General features: G+C 33.8%; 1 pseudogene; it reads right to left on the reverse strand.

The window, feature by feature from the left end:
* Window positions 1–3,797: 3,797 nt before the first annotated feature.
* LOC100816350 (probable LL-diaminopimelate aminotransferase, chloroplastic) lies at window positions 3,798–19,307 on the reverse strand (annotated as a pseudogene).
* Window positions 19,308–21,719: the final 2,412 nt, after the last annotated feature.

Consider the following 21,719-nt stretch of genomic DNA (forward strand, 5'->3'; position numbering starts at 1 on the left):
CCAAGCGTGTTCGCATTTTAATGAAAGTTTTCAAGACTTCAATGTCTTCAGTCTTTACATTTTCAAGACTTCAATGTCTATAGTCTTTACATTTCAATATTTCAATGTCTTCAGTATTTATATTTCAAGACTTCAATGTCTTCAGTCTTTACATTTCAAGACTTCAATGTCTTCAGTCTTTACATTTCAACACTTCAATGTCTTTAGTCTTTACATTTCAAGACTTCAATGTCTTCAGTCTTTACATTTCAAAGACTTCAACCTCTTTTGTCTTTACATTTTAAAGACTTCAATGTCTTTTGTATTTACATTTACAAGACTTCAATGTCTTTTGTCTTTACATTTCAAGACTTCAATGTCTTTTGTCTTTACATTTCAAAGACTTCAATGTCTTTTGTCTTTACATTTCAAGACTTCAATGTCTTTAGTCTTTACATTTCAAAGACTTCAATGTCTTTTGTCTTTACATTTCAAGACTTCAATTTCTTTTGTCTTTACATTTCAAAGACTTCAATGTCTTTTGTCTTTACATTTCAAGACTTCAATGTCTTTTGTCTTTACATTTCAAGACTTCAATATCTCCTATTTTTGTTATGCAAGACAACAACGTCCTTTGCTTAATACCTTTGATACTTCCATATCGATGTCCATTTGTTCTTTTACAGGTTTCACTTCCTTGGCTTTCGCTAGTTGTCGGTCGGATAGCATGATCGCTTGAATGAAATTAGTGTCCTTATCTTTACTTACCTTTTCATTTTCAATAAAAGATAAGTAAAGAGGGGCAACTGTCCGACCCTAATTTTGTCTAAGGACTATCATTCACTGATGTTTTGATTGTCACTAGTCGAACTACGCTGTTCGACACCAATTACCGAACAAGATGAAAGATCATTAAATGTTTTGATTAAGAATTCGAAAGATACCAAAAAGGAGGGGCAAAAGGGTCTTTTTACTGAGTTTTCTAGACCCTAATTCGCCCAGGCTAGCCTTTGGCTCGCCTGGACCCTCAAAAGACTTCTATGCACCCTTAGGGGTCCCTTTTGTGGTTTTGTGCATATTTATCTCCTTCTTCTATCATCGGTAACCTTTTTTCTTTTTGCAAAGTTTAATCTTAACTGATCATTAGCATCGTAAGTCATCTTTTAAACAGATTGAAAGTTAATAAACAAAACCGAGATCAAACTAACATATAACTGAATTTTCTCTCCATCAAAGCCACTTGAGACCATTCAAGGTCCAACGCCTTAATGACCTCTTTTTGTTTTCAGTAATAAAAATAAATCGTTCAAAAGCCTAAAACCAATTCAACACACAACTTTCTCGCTTTAAAGAACTACGTAGGTCTAAATTCCTCATCACACCTAAGGATATGTAGGAGCAAGGGCAGTCCCCTTGTCGACCCCAAAAAAATAAAAAAATAAAACAAAAAGGGAAAAGTAAATAATTTTGAAGTCACGTTACGCATACTCGATTAAAGACTGTCGTCCCTTGTGACCGGCGCGTGGGGTGTTAATACCTTCCTCGTGCATAAACAACTCCCAAACCCTTATTTTCAAAATCCGCAGACCTTTTTTTGGTTTTTCTAATGTTTTCCTTGAATAGACGTTGGTGGCAACTCTTGCGCGTTTTCTTTTTTAGAAGACGCACCTTTGGCTTTTCGCCTCGCCCTCCCACCGAAAGGTAGGTTGTGACAATCACTAGCTGCCATGTTTTCAATAAATTCCATGGCTTCCTCAGGAGTCTTCAATTTAATCTTTCCCCCAGCTGAAGTATCCAGCAATTGTTTAGATTGGGGGTGCAAACCATCAATGAAAATGTTGAGCTGAATAGGTTTAGTAAACCCATGAGTTGGAGTCTTTGGAAGTAGACCATGAAAGCAGTCCAAGGCTTCACTCAATGATTCATCTGGAAACTGATGGAATGAGGAAATCTCTGCCTTTCCCTCAGCTGTCTTTGACTCGGGAAAATACTTCTTCAAAAAAATTTCAACCACCTCTTCCCAAGTTTTCAATCTATTTCCCTTCAATGAATGTAGCCACCTCTTGGCTTCACCGGCTAGTGAAAACAAAAACAGATTGAGTCTAATGGCATCCTCTGGAACTCCTGCTATCTTCACAGTATTGTAGATTTCAATGTATGTGGCTAAATGAGCATAGGGGTCTTCATTTTGTAAACCATGAAAGCGATTTCCTTGAATGAGTTGAATCAAGGAATGCGGGTATGAAATATTTGTTACTTGAACTTCTGACCGCACGATGCTAGTGAAAAACTGCGGCATGGTAGAACTAGAATAGTCCTCAAGAGTCACCCTAGGTGGTTGATCTTCTGCCATTACGTTTGCTTCAGAGGCACCAACTTTGGATTCTCTCAATTCAATGGGGAATGAAGAAGAAGATTCAGATGAAGGAAACCTCTCGTCACTGAGGTCAGCTGTCTTATCCTGTAGCTCTCTTCTTTTCTTTGCTGCGTTGTTTCTTCTACTAGTAGCCTCAATCTCCAAATCCAATGGAGCTAAGTCCCCTGCTGGAGTTTTACCTCGCATACAAGAAGCAAGCTACTACAGAGCAGTTAACCAAGACAAGAGATTAAATTAAATCGAAAAGAATGAATAGTACAAAAAACAAATCAATGAATAAAGAATAATTGCTTCCAAACTGTGACATACACATTAAGTAAAAAGAAAATCCCCGGCAACGGTGCCAAAAACTTGTTAACCGATTGGCAAGTGCACCAATTCGTTCAAGTAGTAATTAAAATGGTAAGACCGAGTATCGTATCCATATGGAATTTCTTGTACTTCAATGACGCATATTCAGTTTATAAACAATTTTTAGTTGAAGTAGCTCATGCATGTCACCAAGTGAATTATAACAATTTTTCTTAACTTAAAAACAAATGATAGAAATAAACGCTGAGTTTTGAAATAAAACAAATACCAAGGTGAATATGTCGGGGAGTAATCTACTGAACTTTCTCTTGATGTAATTAACGAAGTTTTTCTCTATTTAACATTATCCTAATGTTCTTTGCATTGTCAAATTTACTCTAACTGCAATCCCTCACATGAAAGAGCCTAGCCCTCCTAGTTTCATTCTTGATTCCTCAACAAATTTAGTCTAAGCGAGCCGCATTGCGAATCAGATGCAAATTCTACTAGATTACTTCACACTATTCCTAGAAATGAAGGCTTCTAGCTGCTCTACCAAGTTCTAAGGACTAAAAGCATTTCCCAACACTTAAATCCTAACAAAGCATATAAATGGATGATTAAACCACAAATATGAAAAATAACCAAAGATAGAAGCAGAGAACGCTAGCAAATAATATCAAATAGATAGTTAGAGTTTTTACATCAAGAGTGCTTAGTGGAAAAACTCCCCAACAATGAAGTGTTTAGCCCTCCATTAGCATGGAGAGCTCAATACAAGGTTAAAAACAAGATAGAAATGGAGTGGTGAAGTAAAGGTATGGAGAAAGCAGATCCTTTTTCTTCTTTCAACCTTGGTGCTCTATTTTCTTCTCACCCATGTTACATGTGTCATTTGGCTTCCCCCTCTCTTCTAGCTTTAAAGACTATTGGGTTTCTCATATTATGAATGTGCGCTCAGCGAGCATGTCTCGCTGAGCGAGAGTTAGTGACTGGGCGCTTAGCGGATGTGGACGCACTAAGCGTGAGAAGCGATAAAGATTTCGCTAGGCAGGCTGGTTGCATGCTTAGTGCACTACTCTCTGACTTTACATTCTCTAGGGTTCTTCTCTCGTTGGGCAAGCTGGCTTCCTTGCTAAGCAAGTTAGTCTCACTTAGCTAATTTGGCTCGCTGAGCGAGCTCTTCAGCAACACTTCCAAATCTTCCTTTCTTAAACCTGAAAATACAAATAATAACAATATCAATCATAAAAAATGAAGCCTCCACTGTGTAAAACTCACACAAAGTCAGTTATTTACAAATCTCACATGAGAACCCATAAAATTAGAGGTACATTGCTACTTTTCATCTACTTTTTTTATGCATTTTGTACTCTTGAATAGCAATTATCAATGGCCCTAAACATGATATCAGTGTTGGAAGCTTGCAAAAATATCCAAATGAAGAATTTTTTTAGGGTCTTACAATTAGAAATTGCACACTAAACAACACAGACAATGGTGTGAGGATCAAGACCTAGTCTAGTACTTAGAGAACAACTACAATAACTTATATGCATTTTGAGGACATTAAAGTGGTTAATGTTAACCCTATTATTATAGATCAAGACTACTATCCATGGAATTAATGCACCAAATAGGTATTTAGATAAAATCACTCTTGACCAGTTCAATACAAGTTAATAACATGAACAAATACTCACCTAAAAAGCTAAATAACAATATATCATTTATTATTAAATAAATTCACCAACTATTTTTTCTTTCTTCTTCATTTGTGTTTTTGTGATTGTAGAGTCCACCAAACATTAAAATAAGCAAGATTAGATTAAAAAAAACATCATTGAAACTTTTGCAATTCAAGAAGGAGTTATTTTGGTTTGCAGCAATGGTGTACCATGTGAAGATATATGGTGTTTAGTGACATATACCTAAAATTTAATGGAACCATTGCACCTATCAAACTTTCCAACGTCAAACCCATAACCCAGGGAAAAACACTGCACTCCTAAATTTAGTTTAAAATGTAATAACCAATTAGCCATACTCTTCTAGCTATGATTTCTCTCCAATTTTAAACATAAGAAAAGTTTGATTGTTGATTGTAAATTTGCAATCCTTTGAAAATTAATGATTGTTCGTCGCAAAACTTTGCAAACTAATTTTTATGAACCTAGTTTTACTTGATATTTTTTTTATTCTGAGTTTTACTTGAGAAATATTTCAATATTTCCAAATTTCAAAATTCTGCAACTACTTTAAAAGGTTCTTCATTAAATTTTCCTTTTTTCTTGATTGGTGATATATATAAGTCCATTATAAACAATTTAAATCATTTTCTTTTTTAAATGCTTTACACCATATGAGCAACTTTTGAGCATAAAACATTACAAAAAAATTACATCTAGCTGGTAACGGTTTAGAAAATAAGTTGAGACAGCTAAAAAAACACCATAAATGACTTTTTTTTACAAGTGTAACTCATAACTTATTATCAAGCCCATATGCGTTCTTGTAGTTTTTAGTTAAGCATTGGTATTAAAGTTTTGGATTAATAACACATAATTTTCTAACTATGCATGTCATGGCGATTTAACCACTACAAAGTGATTAAATATAAGAAACACAACATTTTTGTACCTCCTCCCCCCACCACACATAGTGAATAAATATAGGAATAAATCACAATGATTTTGTACTCTCCCCCCCCCCCCCCCCAAACACACATATATAATTCTTATTTATTATTGAAGGTTATTCTATTGAGGTATCAATTTTCTAAGTGATTTGATACAACTGTATAAACCTTTTTGATCAATTAATCCAAAAATAAAAGAATTCTAACACCTATCATTCTCGTAAAAAAGAAAAAAAAACTATAATTTTATTATTTATCTTTGAATATCTAAAATAAAGAAATGTATAGCTAAAAACTGATCTTCATAACCAAACTAACTTTCTTGATGAGCAAATTTAAAGAAAAAACCATTACTACAACCCAAGTAAGAATATTAATTGAAGAAAGAGAGGTAGGGGCAGATACTTTGTTGGATCTAAATGGCCCTAACATTTATGATTTTGTTGTTAGGTGTAGTCCAGTGTTCACAAAACCTGTTTGGGCATGGATTTGTTTATACTTTCATTAAAAACCCCTAGTTTTTTTTTACACTCAGAAACTTAATCCATTTCATTCATAATGTAATGAGTAATACAAGTGGGAATCAAATCATAAATTTAGGACTAGCATGAAATTGGGAAGCTCGAGCTAAGTGATGTGTTCCCAATTGGCTTGCCTCCTAATAAAACTAACCACACATTTTTGAATATGAGATAATTCTATTTTGCAACGAGTAAGGAGGATGCCAACTTCTGTTTGGGCAGAAGAGGCTCCATTTAAGTTGTCAACAATAAATTTACAATCAAGTTCAATAGTAATGTTATCGAGGGAAAAATAATGAATCCATTTTAAAGCTTCTAAAAGGCCAATAACTTATACTTCATGAAGTGATGGAATACCTTGATGCAACACAGATTTGGCCTTGACAAAGACATCATTTCCTCCTCTAATACAAATACAAATACCAATACCAATAACAATACCAAAGCACAACTGGTGTGGGGGAAAGAGCAACATCAACATTGCATTTGTACGTACCTACTGTTGGGTTTTTCCAATTTGTGAAAGGCCAGCTTTGCTAACTTTGGTAAGGTGAGGGATGCTTTAAGTGAATTTGAGACCACTCATAAACAGTTTTCCTAGCTAAGTCAACAGATATTCTGGGGCACTTTTCCAGGTTGTCCTATATTGATACGAACACGGAAACAGGCCAGATTGCCTTGAAGAATTCAGATTTAGAAATTGGTTTAGTTTTGTTTTAAGGGAAGGATATTGACGTCACACACAAAATATAGGTGAGAAGGTGAGTGATAAGTCATAGATTTGATCGCCACAAGTTGCCTTAATAAGATCAAAATCATTTTTTTGCCCAAGAACCAAAGGAAGGTCTCATAGAAGGGGACAAACTCAAACTTTCATTCAAACTCATTCTCCTCAAAGCTACAAAGTTTTAGCTAGGCTAAGCTTCCTTCTAAACATCCCATTAGGAATTAATTCCCACTTAAAATTAAACTCTCACTTACATTAAATTTTCACTAGAAATAAAACCCCACTAACCATTATCATAACTTGGAAAGCCTAAAAACATAAAAATTGACCTAAAAGATGTCAAAATCCATTTGAACTTATAACATGAAAATAAAATATGAAATTTAAAGAAAAATTAGAAAATAGGCCTTAATTAGTTCTTTAGCCCAAAGGCTATGTAATGCATCTAAATAAACTTCATCCCACATATGCATCTTAAGTATAAACTCCTAGGCTCATTGTGCTCTTCAAATTATTATCTTTAAGTTTGCTGAATTTATCTTCAAGTTGTAGAAATGAGACAATTCTAGGTTTGAGCACTTGCATGACTATGTTATGGAAAGACTTTCTAGTTCTTTGTGATCTTGCTTGCTTTTGTCATTGAGCCTTTCATTCATTGTAAAAAATATTTGAAGTGATTGGACCTTTGTTGGATGATATCACATATCTTCTCATTGTGCCTCTTCCAAAGGCACCAAAAGATGAAAGTTGTATCAGATTTTGCCTCAGGTTGAGAGGTTTTGAACAACTAGAAAAATGCCTCAATACAGCTCTTTGAATTGGCAGTGATGGGGTGGACAAAGTCCCAGAGCTCTACTAATTCCCAAACACGACAAGAGTTTTCACAACCAAAAAAAGTAAGAAAATCATTTTCAACATTAGTTTCGCGAAAAGGACAAATGCAAGTGCAGGGGACACCTTTTGGTTGTAGGTGATGTCTAGTGGGCAACCAATCTCTAGCAAGACACCAAAGAAAAACTTTGATCTTCTAGGGTATCTGTAGCTTCCATAGTTGTGGCCAATCTTCTGGAATTTTTAAGTGATCCATTGTGATGCATATCCATGAGTTGTAACTTGTAACCACCTGTTCTATAGTTCAAAAGCACTTGGAGGACACCAAAATTCCTACAAGAAAGACTGACCAACTGCAAAAAAGAGGTTAGAGATCACGAACATGCACGATGGCCTTAGCAACAACTTTTCATATTCCTTTTCTTCGTAATAAATAAAAAGTATTTCAAGATTCTAGCAAAAAAATTATATATCAAATTAAGTTAGAAATTCTAAATCTCCATTATTCATTCTTTCAACTATCTCAAAGTTGAAAAATGCCTAACAAACTAAAATTTAAAATCTCAAGACCAATTCTTACTTTCCAAGTCTTTATTCTCACTCCAATACTCCATTAGTTGTTCTTTGTTAAGGTGACTCAATTCACTACCACACTGTAGACTTCAGTTTCAAAGTTATCAGCTCGATCTTAAGCTTCAAATGCTGCAAATCATTACTTTATTAACATTTTAGCCAACCAATGTAAAATTGATCCAAATAAAACTCCATCTTGAAATTGTGTGTGGTGTAACTAAGTAATCATATAACCTAAAGTTAAATTTTCACTAATGAGTTTGATGTCTCCTATTATAACTATAACAAAGACAAATATTAAGTCTTAAATAAAACCAAGGCTGGGTCGGTCCAACGACAAATGGAGTCTAAAGTAATTTTTAAAAGAAATATTTTACTTTAAATAAGAGAACAATATATTAGACTTTTTTACAAAAATGTGACTTTTTTACTTTACGAAACCTAAAAGCAAATACTATTTTTGTTGGTGAGCCTAAAGTTTGAGTTTTAATTGTTTTACCCTTGAGCTGACTTTGAACCAAGGTATAAGAACACACTCAATGCCTCATCTTCACATAAGTTCTCTTGATAGGAATGAGTTTACACTAGAAGATTTAGTACATATAATTAATTAGTCTCAATTTAAATTAGAAAGATATGACAATAGAATTAAGTGAAAGAGATTAAAAAGAAAATAAATTTCATATATCTAACCTCTAGGTCATCATAATTCTAATAATATCCATGGCATCCTCACTGTCCTAGATGTTACAAGGATTAAAAAAGTACAAATATCATCAAACTATCAATTCTACACAATAAGACTAGCATAAAGTCACACACAATGAGTGGATGATTACCTTAATTGTCACCTCAAGTATGGGGATTAGTATGTTAAAATAAAATTATCTTATCCCTAGTACAATAAACACTACCCCAAAAAGGCTATTCTATGTCGGTTAAAAAGTGGATTCTACATCGATTAAAAAGTGAATTCTACGTCGGTTATTAACCATCGTCGTAGGCAACATCATAGAAGTCTTCACTTTCTACGACGGTTCCATAAAAATTGTCTTATAAAAAGACACTCTTCTAAGACGGTTCTTAGCTAAAAACCGTCTTAAAATGGTAAACTTTCCCAAAAACCATCTTAGAATCTCTTTTTTAAAAAACAAAAAAAAAAGTTAAAAAGTTTAAAGATTCTAAGATGGTTTTTCCAAAAATCGTCTTAGAAAGTAAAACATTCTAAGACGGTTTTCCATAGAATCATCTTACAATGTCTTTCATTTTAAAAAAATATTATTTTAAAAATTATAGATTCTAAGACAATTTTTGACCTAAAAATCGTCTTAGAATGTTTTTTTTCTGAATAAAAAAAATTATTTTCTTTATTTTTAAAAATAAGATGATATTTGTAATTATAAACAAAGTCTTACACATAATAAAAAAAATTAACAGGACCATGTAACCATTAGAACTAAAATTGATGAAAAGGAGAAAGAAAAAAAAATTTCTAGCATACAAATTAACCAGAATAGAACCCCATCCACCATTGTCGAAACTCAACTAAACTAAAAAAGGGTTACAAAAATTGGATGAACATTACCCATGTGAAACAACAATTGGAAGATCCCCCCAGCAACCTACATTTGAATTCCATCATCTTATTAGCTCTAGAAATTATGAAATATACATTATTATAAAATATTAGCTTGCTGCATAAATTAATTTTTTACCCAAATTATGCAATCCTACCCCACAAAGGCATTGGATAGAAGACTCCAAGTAGATTGGGCCAGAGATCCAAGGGAAGGCCCTAGGGTTCTCATGAGCCTTAGGGTAGATTTTGAGCCCATGGGCTAAGTATGAGCCTGCTTATCTTTGTAAATATTAGAATAGGTTTTTCCTTCGTTTGGGCCTTGTATTTTGGTCATTCTAGTAGTATATTGTTTTAGCCTTGTATTTCGAGGCATTTTGAGTAGTCTTTGTAGTAGGGATTTTTTTTGTATTTTCATGTATTTTGTCATGGGGGTGAGCTTAGCTATTATAGGGGGTGTGTAGCTAAGCTCTAGCTTCTCATCTCAAGGAGGTGAACTTAGCTATTAGAGAGGTATCTGTAGCTAAGCTCTAGCTTCTTTAGGAATCTTCTTAAGGAAGCTTCTCAAGGAGGTGAGCTTAGTTATGAGAGGGGTGTGTGTAGCTAAGCTCTAGCTTCTCAAGGAATTTTTCTCAAAGAAGCTTCTCAAGGAAGTTTTCTCAAAAAAGCTTCTCAAGGAAGCTACCTAGTCTATAAATAGAAATATGTGTAACACTTGTTGTAACTTTGATGAATGAGAGTCTTGTGAGACACAACTCAAAGTTCAACTTCTCTCTCTTTTTCTTCCTTCAATTGCGTGCTCCCCCCCTCTCTCTTTCTCTCCCTCTTTCTTTTCCTCCATTGAAGCATCCTCTCCAAGCTTCTTATCCAAGGCTCATCTTGGTGGTGAAGTTCCTTCTTCCATGGCTTATTCCCTAGTGAATGGCGCCTCCTCTCACCTCTTCTCCTTTGTCTTCCACTGCATCTTCATGGTGGAAAATTACCATTAAAGGACCTCATTGAAGCTCAAAGATCCAGCCTCCATAGAAGCCCCACAAGCAAGCTTCCATCAAGTGGTAATCAGAGCACTAGAGCTTCAAGTAGGTGCTCCTTAAACCTCCATTAATTTTTTGCTTTACCTTCTCTTTTATTGTTGTTTCTTCATTTTTCTCCATGTATTTCCTCACATGTCTTGTGCTAAATGCTTTTAACATGATTCTTTAGAGTTTCCACTGATTAAACTTGCTATAGAAGCTAGATTTGATTTTCTATGGTTCAAATTTCTTGTTCTTGTTCTTGAACCATAAATTGTGTTGAGTTTAGGTTCCTTTGAGTTTTGTCTTGTTATTTTTTGTGGCTGAAACCTAAACCATAAAATTCTTACAAAAATATTAAAGTAGAAGAAAACCTCAAAAATCTAGAGTGACTTGTTCACCTATTGTAGTTTTGTCATAGAAGTCATGTCTAGTCATGAAACTTGTCACATAAGATTTCTTATGTTGTGCTAAATTTTATTTTCTTGTTTCTTTGTCTAACTCATTTGTTCATGAGTGTATGAAATTCTTTTAGCCTATTATTTGATTTGAGTCAAATCTTTCATGTTAATTAGTCCTTAACATGTTCATGCAAAATTCTTAGAGAGTCTTTGATTGTGAACCTTTTCTTGAACTTTTAGGTTTCCTTATGATTGTGTCTATTGTGAATTTGAGTTTTGGAGATTGAATTTCTGGCTGAAATGTTGATCCTAAGTGAATATTGAACTCCTAAAACTATGGTAAACAATCCTAGTGAGTTCAACATACATAGTAAGGATGAAAGTAAGCCCAAGGCAATCAATATACCATGCTTAAAAAAAAATCGCTGGTGCTGGCAGCTTGGACATACAAACTTGTAAAAATTACTGAGAATTGGTTACTTCGAATTTTGAGCTGAAATTTTTAATGCATTTTCTGGACATCTGGAAAAAATTTATACAAAAAGAACTAGGTGATTTGGATAAAAGGAAAAAATACTAAAAATCACACAAGTTGGCAGAAAAATCAGTATCCAGGAAAAAAAAGTGAAAGGGAAGTGTGCTTGTTCTTTTGGCTCAAAATTTATTCTATAATTGGTGCCTATGTTATACCAATCTTAGTTCCAAAATTTCAATTGAAAATTACTGTGAAAACAAGTGCCAAAGCTAGAGGTTTGTTGAGTCTTTTTTTATAGTTTTTTTATTCTACTCTAGAGCCATTCTAAGTTTCTCTTTGAGCCCTAGCTTGCTTCTATATCCTTTTCATTGCTTTAATTGTTGAGTAATCCTTGAAAAATTGTCTTGTTAAAACTCCATTGGTTTAGCTTTAATTTCATTTTTTTTGGTCTTTGGTTATTGCTTGTCTCTTTGTTTCCTTGTTTGTGGGTTGCCATATAGGGAATTGGAAGGAGGGTTGATGTCATCCCTTGAAGAATTTGAGTCAAGAAGAAAGGGGTCAACCACCTTAAGAGCAATTGGACTAAGAAGCACTCCAAATTGAGTGAATCACCAAAGAGAGAACAACCACCAAAATTGAGGACCGTTTTCTAATTTTGTAATTTGCAATTTACTTACCTTCATTGCTTTCAAGTTTTGTAACAAAAAGGCCTTTCATTGGAAGTGTGTTGGGAGCCTCCAATAGGTTACCAAACTTCCATTTGTGTGTAATAATTTTAGGCAATTTTTCCTTAGGATAGTGAGTGTTTTGTTGGGAACCTTGAATGTGGTCATCCAAACACTCTTAGGATTCGCCTAGTTTACATTTCTTGCTTACTTTCATAGCTTATTTCCTTTACCTTCCATTGTCAAACCGCCTAGATAGCTTTCTTTTTACCAATTAGTTTTTTTCCCTTATCTTTCACACCTCTTTTAGTGTTTATTTTGGCTATTTTCAACCATAGTTTCTTTTACCTTTTATTTTCAAACCTCCAACAAGAAAGAACCACAACTTAGGAACCAACATGACTCATCATTCATCTAGTGTTAATGGCGAGGGTACTAGTCATAAAGACCCTTTATCTAGAATCTTAGATGAGTTGAGTTCCCTCAAGTTATGGAAAGAAAAACAAGAGAGAAAAGAAAAAGGAAAAAAAGAGTGGAAGAAATAAGTCAAGATGAAAGAAAGAAAATAAGAGAGGAAGAAAGAAGAAAAATAATGAAATAAATGAAAAGAGAAAAATATGTCTCCTATAGTAGTCATAACTCTTGCAAGAGCCTAAGTGAAGAACTTCATGACTATTACGAAGGAAGGCATAGGTCACATCTTAGACCTCACTCCCATAGAAGAGAAAAGGAAAGAAAGCCTCAAGAGGCTAACATTAACCTCCCATACTTCCATGGGAAGGACAATGTAAAGGCTAACTTAGTTTGGGAAATAAGGGTAGAGCAACAACTTAAAAAGAAGTCTACATCAAAATCTTATGGCTCTCACTCTTATCCAAAGAAAGACCAAGGTCGAGGCATCTTAGGGGTGACACCTTCTAAGCCAAAGATGATAAGGGGAAGACAATAGACAAGCAAGTCCCTAAGGTTAGTATGCAAGAGAAAACTAGCTCTATAAAGTGCTTTAAATGTCTTGGAAGAGGATACATTACTTCTCAATGCCCCACCACAAAAACCATGATTATGAGGGGTCAAGACATTTATAGTAGTCAAGATAAGGCTACTACTTCACCTTCCTCTAGTGAAAGTGAAAAAATAAAAAGGGAAGAATCTAGTGAAGAAATCTACCCCCAAGAAGAAGGACAACCATTAGTGGTTAAAGAGAAGTGTAAGGAGGTAAGTGTCTCCTCCAAGAGGTTAGCTAAGAAGGAAACTCATTTTACAATAAAGACAAACATTAAAGAAATTTTCCCTCTTAGACAACCTCCACATTTTCTCTTTTGTAAAAAGACACTTGCTAGCATTGTCACACCTCTTGGGCTTGAGTTTATTCCTCAAGTAAAGAAGTTGTTGGATGAGGGTTTGGTTCGCAAGAGCTTAAATCCTTGTGCTTTGTTGGTGCCCAAAATAGGTATTATTAGGCACCAAGTCCCTAAAATAGATGGTATGATGAATGTTTTGAGTGGTGCAACCTTCTTTTATAAAATCACTTGTGCACCTAACATCTTCATGGTGTGTGTACATAGAGACCCATTAGGTAGGTTTGTTCTTATTTTTAGTTTCAATACAAACTTAGGTACTCATATGGGACACCTTAGGTTTGTCATACTTTGTGGTAGGAATAATCAATATGAAAATACAGAAAAACGTATGTTTTATTGCGTTACTTTTCTTAATTTTTCAAATAGTGATCAAGGGGTTCCCATGAACCCTAAAAGAATAAAGGTCATTCTTGAGTGGCCTACTCCACCAAGTATAAGAAAAATTTGGGGCTTCCATGACTTAACAAACTTTTACAAAAGATTTGTCCCTTATTTTTCTATACTTGTAGCACTACTCATTGAGTTGGTGAGAAACCGTGTTCCTTCATGGGAAGATGCCCAGGAAATGGGTTTTCAGACCTTACCTTACTTCAATATACCAAACACCACTAATACATATGTTTTTGTTCTTTTTACAGGTGTTGAGGGAAGGAGCCCAGAGTATGAAGAACCTCAAGATTTGAGGTCAAATCCTTTCCAAGGTGGAGGGAATGATGCAATCCTACCCCGCAAGGGCATTGGATAGAAGACTCCAAGTAGATTGGGCCAGAGATCCAAGGGAAGGCCCTAGGGTTCTCATGAGCCTTAGGGTAGATTTTGAGCCCATGGGCTAAGTATGAGCCCGCTTATCTTTGTAAATATTAGAATAGGTTTTTCCTTCGTCTGGGCCTTGTATTTTGGTCATTCTAGTAGTATAGGGTTTTAGCCTTGTATTTCGAGGCATTTTGAGTAGTCTTTGTAGTAGGGATTTTTTTTTTTGTATTTTCATGTATTTTGTCATGGGGGTGAGCTTAGCTATTATAGGGGGTGTGTAGCTAAGCTCTAGCTTCTCATCTCAAGGAGGTGAACTTAGCTATTAGAGAGGTATCTGTAGCTAAGCTCTAGCTTCTTTAGGAATATTTTTAAGGAAGCTTCTCAAGGAGGTGAGCTTAGTTATAAGAGGGGTGTGTGTAGCTAAGCTCTAGCTTCTCAAGGAAGTTTTCTCAAAGAAGCTTCTCAAGGAAGTTTTCTCAAAAAAACTTCTCAAGGAAGCTACCTAGTCTATAAATAGAAGTATGTGTAACACTTGTTGTTACTTTGATGAATGAGAGTCTTGTGAGACACAACTCAAAGTTCAACTTCTCTCCCTTTTTCTTCCTTCAATTTCGTGCTCCCCCTTCTATCTTTCTCTCCCTCTTTCTTTTCCTCCATTGAAACATCCTCTCCAAGCTTCTTATCCAAGGCTCATCTTGGTGGTGAAGCTCCTTCTTCCATGGCTTATTCCCTAGTGGATGGCGCCTCCTCTCACCTCTTCTCCTTTGTCTTCCGCTGCATCTCCATGGTGGAAAATCACCATTAAAGGATCTCATTGAAGTTCAAAGATCCAGCCTCCATAGAAGCCCCACAAGCAAGCTTCCATCACCAATGCCTTACCTTTTGGTATTCAGGGTATATGTAACCCCTTGCAAAAGCAACTTTTAGATTGATTTGCATCCAGAACATTAAGTGAAGGGTCAAGGTTAAAGTGCAACCTAAGAGGGATTTTATATCAGGATATAAAAGTTTCCACAGGGACCTAGTGCCACTTGAGCTAAAACTCTTGGGCATGACTCGTATTATTTATTCATATACTTTATGCAAGATTGAGAAGATCAATATTGAAACATAACAGAAAGGAGTGACTATAGATCCTTAACATTTTTATACAAAGTTTGAGCAACTAAAGATCAAGTCCACCTAGTAAACAAGAACAACCACCAATGAGGCTTGGCTTAATTGATATGATCAAATTGAGTTGACAAGATCATATACTTAAATCCTGCACATGGTCCTTGGTTGATAGTCCAGAAAATGAAAGCATGGATTATCACCTATATATGTCCAATCAAACAATTGATCAAATGGTAAGAAAAAGCAATTAAAAACTATTCATTTGCATTCCATTATTATTATTATTGATGTAGAAACAAAAAGTACATGATTTGTGAAATTAATATTATAATTATCAATAATATATATTTTAAAAATTATATAATTAATAATAATTTTCTAAAATAAAATAATTAAAACTAAAACAATAAACTAAAATTTGGTTATAATTTTCAAAAATTACAATTAAAACTTCCCAAACAGGCCATAAATTATATATGGCCATGAACTTTTGTAATATAGGTACTAAAGTTTTCAAACCTATCATGTCAAATTGTTAGTATTATTTCATGATACATAGTTAAAAGTAGTATTCAATAAATTTTGTGATATTTAATAAATTTTAATCAATAAAAAAATATGTTTAAAAGAGTGTGTTAAATTTCTTTTATTTTTTTTTTCCTTAAAAGAAGAACCTAAATAACTCTTTTAAAAAAAACATTATGTGTTTTCCTTATCCCAATTAGGACTGCTGATAACTTTTTCTGATAAATCCTTATCGAAGCAATACTTTGTGCATCAAACATTTCAAATTTGAAGCATGAAAGAATTAGAGTTGAACTTTGATACTAGTTGAAATCTTATTACTTAGTTTGGACAAAGAACGTTTAAAAATTACTACAATGAAATCTTATTATTCAGTTTGGACACAAAACACAGTATGAGAACTATCTGATAAGAACTTACGGTCAACGATTTCTTTTTCCCTAGAAAAGCAAATACTAAAATATATCCTATTCAGGCCACTTAATTAATTTTCCCAAATGTAAGTGTTAGTATGTAGTTTTATCTACTAATAAAACATTATCAATTAATTCTTGTTTAAAGGGGACATTATTTTAACACAAAATTGCAACAAGAAGATCCTGGTGGAGAAAGGCATGCAAGTCCACCAGCTTGAACAATATTAGATGCACCATTGAAGCATGTGCAAACAATGCGATCATAATCCTTTATGATAGGATAACCATTAGCATACAACAACTCTTCAGGGGCAACTGTCCACCCAAGCCGAACCCCAATAAAACCAGCAAATTTTGAGAATGTTGAAATTTCAATTGTCACCTACACTCACATACACACAAAACCCACATGTCATTAATGTCAAGGATTCCTCTTTTAAACCTTTATTTTCAGTTTTTTCTCATAACACATTTGTCTTTTAAAAAATTAGTATATCTATTTAAATTTTTTTTAAATAGTTTTATACTTTCATCCATCTACAAATCACCTTCGAATTGTGATTCGATGACAATCCCCCAGTTCATGAATATTAAATTTTAAAATAAAAATTACTTTTGTTTTTCTTTACACATTAACAAAAATTAATTTAAAAGCTTAGTAAAATCAATGCTAAATTTAACTAAAAGCAGACTACTAATCATTGAACAATAACTGTGAAGGTAATTTAAGACTATATCACCCCCTCTTTGGCTCCAGGAATTTCAAAACTTGATCTAGGGCATTCATCTGATATGTAAGCAGCATAAGCAGCGTCATAAATGATGATAGATCCATTTGCTTTTGCAAACTTGACAAGTTGCTCAAGTTGTTGCTTAGATGCAGCACTACCAATTGGATTGTTTGGAGAACAAAAGAAAATCAAATCAATCCTTGGAGTAATTGATAGGTTTAGGAAGAAATTATTCCCAGGTCCACACTTCGTGTACGCAATGTTCTAGTACTTTCCACTCCCTGCTTTCAACCCCCTAGCCCTACCAACAATGACACTAGAATCTATATATGCCTGCCATGATTCATGAGTAGATTCGTTAAGAACATTCTTTTTTACATAATTGTCAATATTAAATTAAAAGATTATATATAGAGGTAGCATATAATGTAAGAACTTTTGGTCATTGTAATAAATAAAAACAATAAATAAAGACCATTAAATAATATTTGAATGATAAAAAATTAAAAAATAAATACACCTAATATTTTCAAGTAGTTAGATGATGCGACCACCAATTTTTAATTTTGACTATCTATCTATAGTTATTATATATGATCTAGATTCATGGTTCTTACTTAAATGAGAACCATTTTCACTAGATATGTTCTTTGCGTGTGTGATCTGGTGAGGTGACCATGGTGGCATGATGGGTCGTGTTAATTTATAAGGACAATTTAAATACACGCCAGAAGGATGAATTTTCAAGGACTGTATTCCACCTGGCACAAAAGCTAAAGCATGATCACAATAGTTAAGATTTTTATTGTTATATATATTCTGTTGAAGAATGTGCATTTAGTACAGGATGAGCTTTCTAATCATTGACTTATGATAAGTGAAAAGTTATAAGCAAAGTGGATATGATGTCTATAATTAAAGGTCTTTCTTAACATTTTGTAAGATCCATTGTTCTACAGGTCCGAGTCACTAAGGGGATTAGGCATTTTTCTTAAAATTACATATTTTCAAATTAAAGATCAATATATATATTAAAAAGTAATTACCAGAAAAGTTGGATCTGCACAGCTATTGACAAACTACAGTCCAGAAGCATCTACATATAAGTATAGCAAAAATTAGTAACTCTTTATATTATAATTGCTAAAATATAAACAAAAACGGTCCTTCAATTTCTTTTCAATGTTGTAAGCCAGGCCCTAAATTGATGACATAGTGTCTATCAGTGTATATATAAAACAACATCCCTAAGCTGAATGCGAGAAATATCACACTGTGCACCATCAGATACAAAAATCTCATTTTCTATCACACAAATTGGTTATTTTGAGTCAAAAATAAGACTCTAGGACCTTATGATCCAAATACTATGTACTAAGATTATAGTATCACTATAGCTACTAAAGTTTTGTGGTCAGGAAATTATAAGGTTCTACTTTTATTTTAATCAATATAGGTACTAAGATTATACTAAGACAGTGGCTCACAACCATACCATACCATGATGTATGTCCTTTCATGCATTAAAGATAGCTTTTCTTATATTTCACGAGGAAAAATATTATTAATAATTACATAGACAGTATAATTAACGACGCTATCGAGTAAAAATCAATTACTAGAGTTTGTTTTGCCAAATCATTTGCAATTGACATACCACTGGGGCTTTATCATGGGCTCCACTACATCATTGCTTCTTGAACAGGACCATGTAACTTAAAATATGCCTAAAATATGAATATTATTGAATCACCAATAAGTCTGAAATTCTGAATTTTGGGAATCTAGAATACATGGATGACAGGACCAAGTCATATATGAACATATATAGCATGGATTTTCAAATGCAAGTTAATTAAGATTTATCTATATAATTAATCATATACAATGGATGAATTTCAAATGCTTAAGAAATAAAATGGACACTTACAATGCACCGGCACTAGCAGGACCAATTGTTTTGAATGTTGACATACCAGTCACAACAATACTATTAGCTGTCCCCTTTGGTGTTGTTCCTGTCTTACCAATTCTAATTTCAGATTAGAAGATAGAAAATGCAATCACCTGTGCTATCCACTTCTTCCACGAGACAATATTCACAAACCCAGGACCAGCTACAGAGCAAGATTCTATCGTTTCAGACTGTGGAAGATTGTTACGTATGGTCTACATAAACAAAAAACACGCATATATGATCCTTTTCCAACAACAACAAAAAAAATCAAAATCAATGATTAGTAAGCTGAAATGCAAAAATGTCGTACTATACCTGTCCAACTGCCTGGGGACCCTTGAATCCTATCCGCTTCCCTTTCATCTTTGCAAATAGACCCATTGCATAATTACTGCACCACCATGCATGAATCTTAATATTACCAACACAAGAAGCAAAGCAACTAAATTAAAACCCTAAACTAGTAGGACTGTCGCAACGTGGGCCACGAAGGAATGACAAAATAAAAAATTAAATAATTAAATAAATTGTTTAAAAAAAATAGAAAACTTTGGCAAAACTTGAGAAAACCAAAGAAAGGATAAGGAATGGTCTATGGTTTGAGAAAAAGGATTCGAGAGTTGTTTACACATGGAGAAGGTGTTAGTACCCCGCGCGTTCATCATGAAGACAATAAATAACCTTTTAATCGAGTGTGCTAAAAATAAAATGACTTTTAATTATTTATCTTCCCTTCAAAACATGAATTATATTTTGTTATATTATTTTTTATTTAGAAAAGGAAATCAAATTTTTATTTTATTTTTTTAAAAAAATTATTTTTTAGTTTTTTTTGTCGATAAGGAACTTGCCCTCGCTCCTATGTATCCCCAGGTGCAATGAAAAAATCAGACTTACGTAGTTCTTTGTAAAAAAAAGACTTAAAAATAAAATGAATTTTAATTATTTATCTTCCCTTGAAAACATGAATTATATTTTGTTATATTATTTTTTATTTAGAAAAGGAAATCAAATTTTTATTTTATTTTTTTAAAAAAATTATTTTTTAGTTTTTTTTTGTCAACAAGGGACTTGCCCTCGCTCCTATGTATCCCCAGGTGTAATGAAAAAATCAGACTTACGTAGTTCTTTGTAAAAAAAGAGCTTGTGTGTTAGGTTGATTTTATTTTATTATTATTATATATTTTTTTAAAGATTTTGATTTTGTGGTAAACTTTGTGAAGTCAAGCAAGTCGAAGACCCAACATCGCATTCACAAAATTTACTCATACTCTATTGAAACACTACCAAGCAAGTCGAAAACCCAGCATGGAGTGCATGTAAGTTAAGGGATTATTTATTTGAGAATGTTACCATTTTTAGAAAAGACTTTAGTTTTGTGAAAAACTTTGTGAACTCAAGCAAGTCAGAGACTCAACAAGTCATTCACAAAATTTACTTACACATTATTGAAACACCATCAAGCAAGTCGGAGACCCAACATGGAATGCACATATGCTAATGCGAATTTGAAAAAATACATAAATAATTGACATAGTGCTACGAAATCAAATAAATAGAATGAAATAGAAAGGGATAGAATAGAAGTGAGGAGTACACTTAGTAATTAAGGACGAAGGACTAAAACATATTTATAATTACAATGCATTATTGATTAAACTAACTAGCTAGACAATGATTAAAAAAAATCACATTGAAGAATAAAATAAATGATAGAGACCATAAAGAAATAATACAAAATAAAGAGTTATCCATTAATATTTATAATTATTTTTATTTACTTTTTTTATTCTATTTTTAAAAGTGAAGGGGTTAACTTGGACTTAGTCAACACTGACGAGTGCTAACATGGCAAGCCTAGTCACCATCCTAAGTGACAGGGGTCCACATATAAAGAATGGGGTGTAACCATCATTCTTATTTTGTTTTAGACTTCACAAAAAAACAGGTTGGGCTCAAAATGAAAAAGGTGCATTTGTTAAACAAAAGGTATAAATAGCGTTTCTATTTTATTTCAGGTTTTGCAAAAAGGGCTAGGCCCAAACCAAAAAAACAGGTGCATGTATTAATGGGTGTGAATAATATTTTTATTTTATTTCAGATTTTGTCAAAAAATGGGCTAGGCCCAAATCATAAAAATAGGTGCATGTATTAAAAATGAGGTGTAAATAATGTTTCCATTTTATTTTAGATTTTGCAAAAATGGGATAGACCCAAAACAAAACAAGGACACATGTATGAAAAACATGGTGTAAATAATGTGTCTATTTAATTTCAGATTTTGCAAAAAAGGGCTATGCCCAAAACGAAAAAGGGTGCATGTATTAACAAGTGAGAAGTAAACAACAATTGTTGCTGTTTTTTTTTCTTTTTTTTTTTACGTTTTTGGTTTTCTTATTTTAGGGTTGGGTTGGAACTAGGTTAGGACAACCTGGCCCAACCCAGATTTAGGCATCAAGGTTGAAACAACCCTAGATGTCTTAGCTCCCAAAACAGTGTCGTAATAGGAGAAGCCACCATGGAGGATGGCGCCCCTCCTCGACGCCACTGGTGCATGGCATCACGAAGTGAGGCCGCCATTGGGACAGAAGCAATGACGGTAGCACAGAAGTGGCCCACGATGGTGGCATGTTAGCTTCATCGGAAAACAAAAGAAGGAAGAAGAAGAAAAAAGAAAAAAAAAGATGACAAAATGCGAGAACACCAAGAAAAGAACGATATCATCGTGTACAAATCTCGCCGGTGACCATGGAGCTCACCGATGAGATGATTGGCGAGGCTTTGTAGGAGGAG

This window comes from Glycine max, chromosome 8, assembly GCF_000004515.6.
Source record: "Glycine max cultivar Williams 82 chromosome 8, Glycine_max_v4.0, whole genome shotgun sequence".
NCBI classification, from domain to species: Eukaryota; Viridiplantae; Streptophyta; class Magnoliopsida; order Fabales; family Fabaceae; genus Glycine; species Glycine max.